Source organism: Glossina fuscipes, unplaced genomic scaffold (assembly GCF_014805625.2).
Source record: "Glossina fuscipes isolate IAEA_lab_2018 unplaced genomic scaffold, Yale_Gfus_2 0, whole genome shotgun sequence".
NCBI lineage: Eukaryota > Metazoa > Arthropoda > Insecta > Diptera > Glossinidae > Glossina > Glossina fuscipes.
Genome location: NW_023998414.1, coordinates 32,708,750 through 32,724,060, shown reverse-complemented (window position 1 = coordinate 32,724,060; position 15,311 = coordinate 32,708,750). Strand labels below are relative to the sequence as shown.

The 15,311-nt window shown below is 31.2% G+C and overlaps 1 protein-coding gene across 1 annotated transcript in view; it reads right to left on the bottom strand.

Moving 5' to 3' along the window:
• Positions 1-13,589, bottom strand: part of LOC119633885 (glycine-rich cell wall structural protein 1.0) — a 205,190-nt gene extending 191,601 nt beyond the window's left edge. Inside the window, exon 1 of the mRNA XM_038027691.1 lies at positions 13,194-13,589. The gene's annotated coding sequence lies outside the window, so the exon portion shown is untranslated. The remainder of the gene's footprint in view (positions 1-13,193) is intronic.
• Positions 13,590-15,311: the final 1,722 nt, after the last annotated feature.

Here is a 15,311-nt window from a genome sequence, read left to right as displayed (position 1 = left end):
AATAATTTTCAGTACAAAATACACTATACTGTGGCACATAATGCACTGTACTGTGGTACATTAATTTTCAGTACAAAAGGCACTATACTGTAGTATATTAATTTTCAGTACAAAATACGCTATACTGTAATACATTAATACACATTTGTACTAGAATACATTGTACTGCAGTGTAGTGTATTTTGTATGAGAATACACTATACTATATACAAAATACACTATACACTAGAGTATAGTATAGTGTGTGCTGTGCTAGTATATAACGTACTATACTATACTATAGTATACTCACATTCATTATTCGCTAACATAACAAATTTCAAAAAATCATTAAAAATAGTTCCCGAAAGAAAAGGGTACTTTTATATAGATACAGGTGATATGGGTGAAAATTTGATGATATTTCCTAGTTTGGCCGCTCTAGAGTCTCAAATTTGAATGTTCTTCTATAGCCATTTTTCGCTAACATACCAAATTTCAAACATCGTCAGAAATAGCTTTCATAAGCAGAATTTGAATTTGTTTAGTTTGTTTGGAAGGTATTTTCATATAGATTCATGAAATGTCCACAAAAATATTTTCCTTATTTTAATATGAGACGAGTAGGCTTTTAAATCCAACTATATCTTAATTGTAATTATTTAGCAGAGCTTTGTTAAGTCGTTATTAGAGTTTCCTTATTGAAAATGGTGGGTGTCTTTCCCAGTTAAATTCGAATTTATCTTCACACCCTTAGCTGCTAGGCAAACGCCTAAAATTGCACTATTCTTCGAGTTTGACGGGTATGACAATACACGTTTCAAGCCAGTGGTATGTTCGAAAGTTATCTTCCCCATTAAAAATCGTCGTTTAAATCACTTATAATTCGCAAACAAACAATTTGTCGCAAGGGCTCGAAATACTTATAGGCGTTGTTGGAACGCCTTGGCGCTTTCACAAAATGGCATGAAATTTTTGTTAAAGATAGTTCCGGGAATATTTGATCGATGTGTTAAATATCATCGTAATATTTACCTGTTGGTTGCATTCCACAGACAATATTTAGTAAAAAAAAAAAAAACATTTTCTTACTGGATAAAAAGAGTTGTTCTTAAAAAGCTGTTAAAACGGCTTAAAAAGACATCTCGTAATCCATCAAAAGGTGATCTAATATATCGAAATAGATTAAGTTAAAGAACGATAGCATATCCATTGTAAAACCAGTCTATTTTCTGACGACATAAGAAACATGGATAATGAGGAAGATAACGTATATAGCATTTTCATATATTAATAGATTGACTAATCGTCGTAACGATTTGCGCGAGAACAGGCAGTCTAAAAATTACGTTTTAGTCACCAAGATTTTGTTCTGTAAATATTATTTTATGGGACGTCGCACAAACATACCTGGTGTGTTGCTTCTATGCCCGTCATAGGCAAACTGAGGAGGAACAATACGCATACATCAAACTGTTCCTTACCCTTTAAGCCTTCGATTTCTTTGAAAAGGGAGCTAATAGCATCTTTAAGTTGCACTTAAAAAAAATCATTTCAAAAAGAAATTTAACGAAACGGAAATTTAACCTCCGTATTTTGGACTAGAAATGCTATAATATTGATCACTTGTCTTGAAAAGGGACACGGACACGGACACGGACACGGACACGGACACGTACACCTATAGGTGCCTTTAAACGACGAAATTGCAAAAAAAAAAAAGAAGAAAACCGCAAGGTAGATCGAAGACTCACATGATGATGGATGAAAAAATTGTGTTGGGTTGGAAGTTGAATGTTATTTTAAAAGGAATATTGTGTACCTAATACCTTTGCATATGAGAGTACTATCACCTACAACATATAGGTGGGAGGACCGAGATTTGATTATACAAAATAAGCCTTCAATTTTTTGTACTTTTTGTACTCTATGTTGTTTACAGCCCCATTGCTTTACTATGGAATTTAATTTTAATAATGATGACTATCATGAAAAGCATTGGTTAAGCCTACCTATCTAACAGATGCTATCATTTAGCTTTTGTTCTTGTCGTCGTGCCATGCTATTAGAGAGCAATTTCTATTGTATATAACCATTCATTTATATATATATATATATATATAATCTATATACGTTTTTATGAGCGTACATTTATATGGATGCATAGAAAATAAATACATGTATGTATATATGTATATATATAAATCATACTTTTATGCACATTCAAAGATTATACAATATTTAGCACTTCACAACGAAGAAATTCTTCTTCATCATCACAGGTTTATTTCAAACAATTTTCCTTTTACTTGTGCTTGTTTTTCCTTTTGCTTTTTGTGTTTTTCATTTTTCTCTCCTTTTTTTTTTTCCTTTTCTTTTTTTTTTTTTTTCTTTTTGTCTTTTGTGTCGTAAAATTCAATGAACTATTGTACATTCGTTTTGTGCCGTAAAACCTTTTTATTGCCAAACACAAAACGTATTTATGGAAGCCGTTTTTAAATCTATTCACAGAGCAAGTCATTAAAAAGGAGTATGAATTCCTAATAAAGAGTCTTTATGAGCAATCAAGTCTCACCATAAACACAAAACAAAAGAATCATTTAAAATGATTCTTATATATATTGCGTCTAGTAATTTAAATCAAATTTATTTCGTAAAACTCAATATACAATACACATGACTGTCTCAGAAGGCAAGTTGAACTTCAAACCGTATACAATCATATAACAAATATTAATCAATCAAGTTGAAAATTTTTTCTGTCCAAAAAAAAAAAAAAAAAAAAAAAACAATTAGAAGAAGAGAAACTTTGCTTGTCATAGAGTGAGCGTGCTATAGAAAATATACTTTTTCTTTAAATGAAAAAAAAAAAAAGGAGAAGAGAAAAAACTACGCATATACTCCATATAAAGAAATCCTCATCAGTTTTTACACACTTTAAGGCTGCGAGATTGGTACTATATTGCATCAGTTTACAAAAGAAAGGAAGATATGCGCAGCTGGTGTTGCGTTATCGTTTTCTTATGTAAATAAAAATTTTTGTTTAAATATGTTCTTACTGGTAGGACAGCCACCGCTGGTAAATAGTTAAAACTTGTCAAAAAAAGAACAAAAAACAAGGATAAAGTAATTTTGTCATTTTCTTTATAAACCAAGAAAATATTTGTCAAAATGTTAGTTGTCAAGAAAATGACGGGAACCGTTTATTCAAAATGCATATCAATCTCAATACCGGTAAAGGCTGAACTACTAACCACTGTTGTTTTTTTTTTTTTTTTTTTTTTTTTTGTTCAGATATTTCTTTGCGAAATTTCAAATGATTTTTACAAAAACGCCAGAAACATTTTTAGCTTGCCTTATACAATGTCAAGAGAACTTTCCTTAACAAAAGCTTAACTGGCATCAATGACCGACCAAGCAGCATAAAAAAAAAAATACTGAAAAAGTATATTGAAATAGAAATCTCAATTCATAATTGAACTGATAGATTGTCAATGTATTCGTTAACAATAGATGCATAAAAAAGAATACATTTCAGAATCGATGATGAAACGTTAATAACTGGTTTAAATAAGTTCGACATGGCAGGCGACCATTTCTCAGTTGCAAACAACATTTGCTGAGAAACTTTGCTACATTATATAATAGATTAATCAAAATATTTTCCATCATTTTCTAAAACTTTTTGTCGTGTTTCTGGCAAAATGGCGAAACCGTGCAATCCAATCGTCGATCCATTTTGGCACTTCTTCAGCATTTCGAAACTGCATGCCACCCAAGCCGTGCGCTATGTTTGGTGACTAGGCTGGGTGCGCCAGAACAACAACACAACAGCGTATCCTTGGTAACTCTTCCAATATTTAGCAAAAAATGCCAAGCTATTGCTAGTCATTTTTACGACAATACATCGTTCAATTTGTTCGATGAACGTCAGTAAACATCTCCAATGACAGCTTCATTCGGGTTCAGTCACGTGTCATATACTACACCTTGCTGATCCCGGCATATGCATAGAAAATTTTATGGCCATAAATGATTCGCTTCGATATCGATGTACATGGCTCTTGTGGACAAATCCATATGTTTTTGCGCTTGGGATTGTCGTAATGGATTCAATTTTTCTCGCAAATCACAATACGCTACAGAAATCTCTTCTCTTTTTGTCTGGCAAATGAAATGATTGTCGAAAACGCAATTTTACGCGTTCCGCGATAAGCGTCTGTACCGACCGAGGAAAAGGGGCAAAATCATCGACTTTAACCATTGTACGCATTGATACTGAGCACTACTTCATCATTTTTAACAATAGAGACATCGCTGATCAACGTACATGCAAGCGCCTATTGTACTATATTGCTCTTAATGATTTATATTTGGAAGGTGTTCGTATAAAACTTTCACGCTCAACTAAATACAACGTTTTGCTCAAAATAATTTCCAGTACTTCTTTGGCTAGAACACACTCTTACCACATGCGGAATAAAGTCCCGTTCAACTACTCGTTAGACTATACGCCTCATCAATTACATGGATGGGTACTTGAAAATGAATCTTCTCGACCGACAAAAATCTTTACATCTTAACGTACTATTAAAGCTATAAAGTCCATCACTAACGACTACATTGCGATCCTAAAATCTGGTCGCTATTAACTTCTTAGTATCCATAAAGTAAACAAAAATTTTTGTTAGTTATTTATTTGCTTAAGCATTTCACTTAAGTTTTCTACGTTCATCTAAAGTTATCCTAAAGTAAACTCAGTTTTTTTTTGTTTATTATGCGCGATCATCGGTAGATTAAGTGCATCAGGTCATACTAAAGTGAGACTAATTTTCTTGCCTATTATGCGCGATCATAGATAAGCGAAGATGTATTTACTATTTGTAAAGAGAGTACGCACGACAATCTGTAATTATAATGCATTAGGCGAGCGAATAGAAACATTTAAACTCAGATATATGTTGGACAAAATTTTTCATGAAATATCGCATAAACTATGAAAAAGTAAAATGTAAGTTAAGATCAATTGTGCTTTACATTTATTTATTTATACTCTTCTCTTCTTTTTTTTTTTTTTTATTTTTTTTTTTTTATATTTAATGTTTTATGACGCACCAACTTTGAATTTCATTATATGAGTATGTGGCGGTAACGTTTCTCTACCAAAGTATACTCTTCGCCTTATTATTAGAGGACTCGCTTTCGGGGCATGTAAGTCCATGAATGCAATATTTAATTTTATTAAACCGACTTGAGTAAACACCTAGTGTACTATGTAATAAAAAAAATAAATAAATAAAAGAGTTGCTAATGCAATACAACAATAAAATAATAATAAATAAATAAATATATATGTATATATATATATATATATATGTCATGTATGTTTGTGTGAGAAAATATTTTCATTAATAACAGGACACTTGATATATCGTCAAATGCAATCATAAAGAAGTGCGATCGAAATTTTTATGATAGTCGAGATCGGATGAAGAAAAATCGAATGTTTTCATCTTTTGCAAAAAAAAAAAAAAAAAAAAAGCAATCACTTAAACGTTTCAGTTTCTCGCCTTATATTCCTGTGTGCCTTAGTAATGAAAAAAAAAAAAAAGAACAAATTATATAGCATAACTAAAGGCATATAATATAAGTCATTATATTGCATATTGACTAAAGAGAAAAAATGCAATTCACTCAAAAATTTTTGAATGAAACGCAAAATTTGAATTATTTTACAAAAATTATAAGACAATGCAAGTTTGCCAACATTATCGCTTATTATAGAGCAAAAGGTACAGCATATCTATAAAGACTATAAAAGAAAAAGAGCGATGTGAGGTGGAACTCATTGTTCAATGCCAAGTTAGTTAATTATCAGCACAACAAGATAATTATACAAATGTTATTTATTACTTTCGAAATGCGAATGTGTTAAGTGGCGCGATGCACTATAAATGCGTAATTAGAGCGCTGATCAAGATAATAAGGTCAACATGAGACAACATCGAGCACATACACATTTATTCACACATACATAAATACATATATATAACGCTGTGCACAGCACGCGCAATATACATATATACGTTTGCTTTGTTAGCCGAATATGTGGACAGACACTTGCGTCTATGCCTAGGGTAAATACGACTTTGAAATATAAAATGAAATGAATGAAACATTACATTATACATATAAATAATATACGCTTTCATACCTATCTATCTATATGTATGCATATATGTATGTATATATATATATATGTATGTATGTATGTATGTAAGCATAGTAATGTATTCAATGCATATTCACACATAAAAACATATATATGTGTGTGGTGGTAAAATACTGAAGATGCCAAGAGTATTTTTTTCTTTTTACTTAATGCTCGCCCAAAATTACTTTTAAACACTAATACACGTTGTCTTCGTAACAAATACTGAGACAACATGACCACAACACCAAACAAACGAGTTTGAAATGTACGTAATACATAAAACAAAAACAAACGGGCCAACTGACTGAAAAGGCAAAACGAAAAAAAAAAACCCAAAAGAAAAAAAAAAAATATATATATATATATATATATATATATCACACATCCAACACGTATAAAGAGATTGGATGATAGAATTGTTGTTATAGTGTTTAACCGATGAAAAATGCAGTAAAATGCTGCCTTAAACAAAAAACAAAAAAAAAAAAAAAGAAGAGAAAAAAGTAAAACAAGTGCGGCCATCATCGAAGCAACGATAAAAACAACTTCGACTTTATCATCAGCAAAGACCGACAGACATCACATACGGCAAAAGCAGCCAGGAGAAAGTAGCAGAGGGGGGGTACGATTGAAGAGACCGGAAACAGTAGCAAAAAAAAAAAGAAAATAAATACTGAAAATCACACAATTTTCAAAGCTATTTTTTCCACTACAAAAACAATAAAAACAATAACAACACCGACAACGAGAACAAATTAAGCCCAGCAGACAAGCAATGTTGCCAATGGTATCGACCATTTAAACAGTGCTTCTACACACTGCTCAGTACTTGCTTCTCTTGCTGTTGTTTCTCTGTTCTTATTATTATTATTATTGTTGTTGTTGTTGTTCTTATTATTATTGTCATATGGTCTTTTAGTAAACAACGATTTCGAAGACATCAAGCATGAAAATGAACCTACATACTCTTATACAGCACACATATATATATATATATATATATATACCTACCTACCTATACATACATAAATGGGCAAACGCACAGACAAATATTCAAAAATACGTTAAAGTACAAAGCATAATCATATTGTACATGTGCTTGATGCACACACACACACACACAAACACACACACACACACGCGCGCACACATAATCGTACAGTCCATAAACGGTATATATATATATATGCACATATATAAATATACGTATATGAATACATATTATACGCTTACATGCAAGTGTGCTTCTGTTTTTTTCCTTTACTCGACTCGACTGTGAATGTGCAGTTGTTGCCTGCCAAACCGCAAAAGCAATTTTCGTTACTTAAACCACCGCTATTGCTGCATTTTCTTTTAGCTTTACAACGCAAACATAACAACAGTAAAAGCATGAGAGTAAACTAAGGCAGCGTATGCTGGTGAGACGTTTTTCTCTGCTTTTGTTATTTCTGTTGTTTTTGTTACGTTGACTGAAACAATAATGGTAAAATGAACCTAATGGCATTGTTTGTGATATAAGAAACATCAAAAAAAAAAAAAAAAGAATAATAATAATAAACGCATACACAATTTTTCAAGGTCTCTTTGTGTTTTGTGTAAAGCCCAACGCTCTTGCTCTAAATGAAGACAATAATGCAGTTAAGGGCATTAAAATATATAAATTTTTCAAATTGTTTAAGTAAATTTACATAACTTGTTGTTTTGCTTTCACTCTTCTCACTACATTTCTGTCTCATTCTTCCTTTTTACCATTTTCCATTTTCATTTCGCATCTGTTCTGTGTCCTTCCTTCTGTTAAACAGTCTCAATTGTGAACAAAATATTTCCTGCTCCGTTGCAGTTTTTATTCCATTCTTTCATACTATGAATATTTAATTGCGCACATATGGGATTTTTTTTTTGTTTTGTTTTGGTTTGTTTTTTCTTTTTTTACTTGTTAGGTGTTTGCATACTTTTAGGAGACATTTTTATATGTAGATAAGATGTCTACCTTTAGAGGCGGAAAATCGCTGAAAGAATGCTAAGAAAACGAAAATTTAAAGTTACGTAAACACACACACATATCTATATATATATATATATATACGCTGCATAGAAGCAATTTCGCAATCCTTGCATAAAGATAAGTCGAACAAAACAACATGACAAGTCGACAAGAACAGAATAGAAACTTTTTCGCAAAATCTTTAAGGAAAAATTTTTTGGTTTATTCTTTTTGCATCTTTTAAACCGAATAAAAAAAAAGTTAAAAAAAAAAAATAATAATAATAAATAAATTCATAGCATTATATATTTTCTCTCTATTAATAAACCGATAATGACACTAATACCAAAGAACGGAATAACGCGAAACACAGACAGCGCAAAGCTTACAGATAGTGCCTTTTAAACTCTGAATAAGTCAAATTGAAAGTTCATCAAATATCGCTTAAGTCAATTTTTCTCTTAACTTTCACGGTAAGGGAGAAAGAAAATAAGAAGAAAGTCACGATAAGACGCAGTATTATAAGATTAAAGTTAATTTAAGAAAATTCCATTTCAAAAGTGGAAATAAAAAATTTTCTTTTTCTTTAAGTAAGATTTTTGAAATTCTAAAAAACTTTTTGTTTTTCATACTTCTGGTGATTCCTTCCCACCTGTGCCATCTGATCTTCTATGCGTTATAGAAAGGAAAGCATATAAAAATTCGACAGAGACACGCTATGATAAGGTGATTGTAATGACCATATATATCGGTCAACTTTGTTTTTTTAAATATTATATAGGAATTTAACAAATTATTAACTATAAGCTAATGCGTAACAAAGCAATTACCGTCTTTTAGAAGTGTTCGTTTTTATACCTTATTTCACTTGTGGTACGAGTATTAATTAAATTTGTGCGAACTCATGCAAAATCCAGAAGGCCTTCAGATTGATTCACCTTTTATTGTACCGATCTAAGCCTGTCTGTCCCTCCGTCCGCCAGTCCATCTGTTCGTCTTCTTTTTTATTGTTCAACTTGGAAGAAGAATAAGAACATGACATAATTTCAAAACCAAACTTTAATAGCTAAAGTAACAAAAGATTTTTCCGATTTTTTTTCGCGTGAAAACGCAGTGCAATCGCCAACAAATATTCCCTTTATAATGTCTTTGATAGTAATCCGTAGCTTCTCAGTCACTGAATCGCAAAAAAACTTTGAAAAATGCCAGAAGACATCGATGTAGTGGGGCGGATACGAATCGTGTCTACGAAGTCAGTGTTCGCGGATTCAAATCTCAATACGGTAAAGCATATCTGGCCGCAGCAATGAGTACTGAGTCAGTAATGGCGTAACGCTTATCGAGTAGGCACGCACTCATCAGACTACAACCACTCGATATCTTTTCCCCTTTGTTCACTTCTTTTTGACCATCAACGTGTTATACATATAGGGAAGATTTTCTGACTAATTGGTCGTATATAACAATAAAAAAAAAAAAGGAAACCAAAGTTCATTGTCCATGTCACCATTTCGAGATCGACTTAACTGAGTAGGAGTACACAATGCAAGTAAACATTTTAAATATAAATGATCGCAGGTTTAACGTAATATAATAAAAAATATTCTTTCTTTTTTTAAGGTTACTCTGACTCATAACGCATTTAGGCAATTGATCAATTAATCATGTGGGTGAAGAAATAAAAAAATGGCATTCATTGATATATTTCACATATGCTAAAGAATTTGATATATTTTATATATATATAAATTTTATATTTGAAAAAAATAAATAAAATTTTAATATCAGATGGGTTTGCTTGGCCCATTTTGCATTGTCAGATCGCTCGTGGAATATACGCAAACGATTTTTATCGTTATTGTCACTTTAGTTTCTAAGTAATGCGAAAAAAGCCCTTTTTTCCTTTTTCATTTTGAAAACATAAATAATTGCAGTTTATATTGAACTGTAGGTGTGCCCTTTGCACGATTTGCCTATTTTCAATGTCAACCGATGCGCCACAAATTCCATTGTCTTTGCCTAATTGGGACGATGTATTCCAATTTTTCGCTCTGCGAGATAGATAGACATAGGGACGGACGGACGGACGAATGGACGGAAAAGCTGAAATCTATCCTAAATTCGATACCAAATATATATTCCAGAATATCTGGAGTATCCCTCAGAGCGTGAAACTCCCAAATTCCCGATGCTAGCAATCAAATCGAACTTCACCTTACTGAAAATAAGTGCGTAATATGTTTCTCTCATCTATGAAAATCGAATAAGAAATTGAACAATGCTTGACTACATATACCCTTCCTTCCTGGAATCTCAAACGCATACTTCTGAGGGATACGTATAGAGTGCAGGCACATTTTTACTTATACTTATATCTATCCCTAAGAGGATGATATATGAACACATTCTGCCTTCCCCGGTTTACATTAAGTCAAAAAAAAAAAAGACATAGTTTTAACTATAAAAGTTAATACATTTATGACGAGTAGGAAACCAGTAAAGTTTTTAATGTGTATATCTCTTGTAAACTTGAATGTTAATGTTATGTTAATGTTTTTTGTCAAGAAATGATTTATGGATGACCTCAATTCATTTTATTTTCCTTATATATCCTTAACTGAAGGAAACGTTGTTCCTCTCTACGAATCAGTTCGTGTTCACAATTATATATTTACGCATTGAAAAAACGAAAAAAACAAAAATTGAACTTAATGAAAAGGTTATCTGGCAACAAAAATTTATAAATAATAACACTATTATAAATACACACACACACACACACACACACACATTATTTACATATACACGATATGTATATATACAAATGTTAGCCACTACATGCACAACAAATGCGAATATTTGTTTTCAATACGAAAACAAAATAAATGAAAACCTTGAAAACTGAAAGCTTAGATTCAAAAAATTTGATAAAAATTATTTTTATAAATACGAAGAATATATGTGCATATGTATAGCACGGAATATGAATGAAATGTGAGTAGCAGGCACACAATAACGAAATTGAAAATGTATTAGAGAAACTTCGATTTAACGATTATCTGTTAAGATCTAACAAACTTATGATAAAGTTGCTAAAAGCCGGCATAAGTCGTAAGATTCGATATTATTCGCATTATTCACGACTTTAGAGATTTTCGTCATAAAAACGCGATTAAGTTGGAAACTTCACTTAGTGCAGAAATTATGTTATTTCGAAAATTTCGTCAATAATAATTTATATAATATATATATAAATATAAATTTAATTTGATTCTTGGCAGTCAAACACCACATATACGTGACATTATAAATCAAATTAAGGCCGAAACCGTAACCGAAATCGAAACCAAAGCACAACCAAAATCAGTTCTCAAAGCAGCAAACATTTTTACGATAAGGGAATAGACATATGAGGTAGTCATCCAATCAATCGAAGTATTCAACCATCGTTATGACTAACATTCATTATGTATTGCACTAACATTTAATGGTGAAAAGTCGTATTCATATTATCAGTCCGAACAATCGTTCAATTAAAAAAATGTTCAATCTTTACACTTTCAGAAAACATCTACAGTTGACGCATCATGCGTAATAGTGGTGAAATAAGCAAACCAAAATGATTCAACTTAACGATTATGAAAAGTGAGATCTTCAATAACTGCACAACCGAACACTGTAGTAAGTTAATGAATGAATCTACAAAAATAACAATCGAGTCCAGAGTTTGCGCGTGCAAGTGCTAGAAAGGACCAAAAAAAAAAAAAAAAAACGATTAATTTTCTGAAGTAAGTCAAACGCAATCCAATAGGTGCGCAATTGCTGTACTCTTTCGAAAAATTCCTCAAGACATTGTCAGAATTCAATTATTATTATGGCTTTCTGAATACCAGCATAGAAATGAACGGAAGCCGCCTATATCGGAAGCCGACTATATCGGATTTTCGAAGAGAAGTCAAAAAAGCCTAAATAGTGTGAGAATTACTAAAACTTACGAGAATGGTCAGGCACATATAATATCTTGGCATAGATATTGGATTTATGTTTAGGAAATGAAAATAAATAGCAGTGGAATATATGCGCCTCTGTTCAAAATCATTCGAAGCAAATAAAGGGGTTTTCCTTAAAAAGCAAGTGTCACACAATACGTTCAAAGGATTGTCGAGTAGTTCACTATAATTTTGGAACGACGACGTTCTTGTTAGAAGCGCCCAGCAAGCAATACAAAAAAAAAAAAAAAAGGACGGTATGGAAGCTAATTAATACAAACCAGTACAATGTGAATGAATCTGAAGACTTGATTTTTCGCCTAACTGCTTAGCAATTACCTTATCACTGGGAGACTTTAATAAAATAATCTTTATCTCAATTATGTAAATCCTTTAAAAAGTTGAAAATGACTACAGATTGACTTTACCCTTGTTTTTATATCTTATTCACTTACACTAATATACGTCTATATAAAGGGTCAGCAAACACCGTGTCTGTCTTTAGTCTCTTAGAGTCTTTGATTTTCTTCTTTTTTTTTTTATCTTATTCACTTACACTAATATACGTCGATATAAAGGATCAGCAAACACCATGTCGGTCTTCAGACTTGAACCACGCCTGACTTTATATACAATCTTGTGTTAAGGCCACGATTCGCTTGAAAATAAATGCAATTTTCTTTAACACACATTTTCGAAACGAAGATCGCAATAGATTAACTAACTAACACTAATAACTTATGCTTCGCTATGCAACGTATCGTTACGTATCTACACGTGTATTTTTTTTATTTTTTTTTTTATGAACAAAAAGAGTGAAAAATAAAGTAAAATGGAGAGGTTGATATTCATTGAAATTCCATTATACTGTGTTGCCTTCCATATCCTATTTAAACTGAAGAATTTTTTAAAACAAAAAAAAATCAAAAGAAAAATAAGATAAGAAAAACTTTAGAAAAAACTATAATAGAAAATTACTTTTATACAATCACATATATGATAAATGTTATGCATAAATAATACTGACCTGACCTACTCTAACGATGGCTCCGCTGGAGTTCACTGTTTGCTGCACTGCTCCAAAAATGTCGTTCAGCACAAGGGATTTTATGTACAATAACAGCAACAAAATATGAACTTTATATTTTGTGTGACAGTTTTTCTCTTTCACTTCTTCTTCTTTTTTTTCTTTCTTTTTCTTTCTCTCTGCCTTTTTTTCTTTCTCTTTCTTGCACTTATTGTCTTTTAAATTATTCGCATGTAAAAATACTAGAGTAAGTAAGTATTGTTTTTAACGCAAAGAAAATGTTGCGCTACTGCGTCTGATTCACTACAAGTTTCGTTGGTTTTTGATGTTGAAAAAAAAAAAAATGTGCTTTCTCCTTATTCTCTTCTTTTTTTTTTTTTTTTTTTTTTTGAAGTTTAAACTTTAAACAAGAAAATAATACAATTTACTGCTTAAGATAATATAAACATAAATATAGAAAGAAAAAGCATAAAATTTCTATACGGTCAAGGGCGTATCTATGGTATACGCGATGATTATTTTACTTATAATTTTAGGGCTTTTTTCAAAAAGATTTACGAAGCTTTCCTTATCGAAACAATTGGAACGAGGCAACAAACAACAAGAGCAAATTTCATCAACGGGGTTCGAAATATCAATTTAAATAAAATCTTTGAATGTAATGAATGAAGCAATCATAGGAATATTGATCCATTGAAAGCTTAAGACATTTTTGACTTTCCAATGTTTTATATGTGCGTGAGATTTTACCGATTCTTTGCCTTTAATCTTGTCTTTATTTTTGTTTTAGATAAATGAAAAATTCAGCGAACTTAGCGATATAAATTTTAACCATCCATACTAAGGGCGCATCGTCAACTTTTCTGAATTAATTGGCAAATTAAGATAGCAATGGGTTCAAGAATCTTTTAAAAAATTTGAACTTGCAATTTATGAGAATTTTGATCGGGTAGAAAGTTCGAAGGTCTAAGATATTCTAAAATACGTGAAGCCTTCTCCTCTTCTATCGAAATCCATATATTTATCCTTGTCCATATCACTTCATTTTATCGATTTTTGGAATTAACTAGTATTATCACTGATGAAGAGCTCGACACTTTTTCATAAAATTTAATTTCGTTATATTGAGTGTAAGAACAAACTCGAAAATTTATGAAGTGATCATCGCTTTGCTTTCTAACATTACACAGACCCCAAAATGTACGCTGATCTGATGGGAATTTTGTTATTTTACTAAGCTAGAGAATATTAATTCCAAGTTCAAACAGTAACGAGTTAAAAACGCAATCTAACACAAAGTCGTGGAACAACATCAGTTCTCAAACACACATAAGAGGTAGGAGGTATATATGTAAGCCATCATTGAATAGATGTAATAAAAAAAATCAATGGCATAAGCAAAGTAATTAGCATAATATAACAACAACGCCAATACAAAACACTCAGAGGCTTTGATTTTTTCTTCTCTCTTCATTTTACTACTAATTTAAAAATTCGCTTCCATTCGGCTACGTTTTTGCTTGAAAGCCACGATGAATGGTAATATTCGTTTACACACGAGCACACACAACATATTTGCATATATAAGTGTATTTACATCACCAAGCAGATGTACGTTTGTTTTCTTCTTCTGATTTGTATATTTTAAAATATAACATAACGTTACAGTAAGTAAGAGCAACAACATTAACACAAATGATACGAAATGACGTGACAGAATTTCTAAATTGCTCGTAAGTAGCCAGTCAACCAAATATAAGTAAGAAATCTACAATAATTTAAAATTGTATGACGTTTGTTTGTTATATAAGCAATGAATATATACTATATATTTCACTTGATTTTATAGAAAAAAAAATAAATTTTTTTTTTTTATTATTATTATTATTATTATTATTATTATTATTATTATTATAATAAAGGCGACTGGTTATTTCTTTTATTTCTTATCGTGCTTATCGTGTTTATAAGATCTTTTTCAATTGCTTGCTGTATTATGTTTTAAAATCCATTAAAATGATCTCACACACACATTACATCTTTTAAAAAAGATCAAAAATTAATCCCTCAATTACACAAACCTGACTCGAAAAGTTTTCAATTGCGATTAAAATTGTT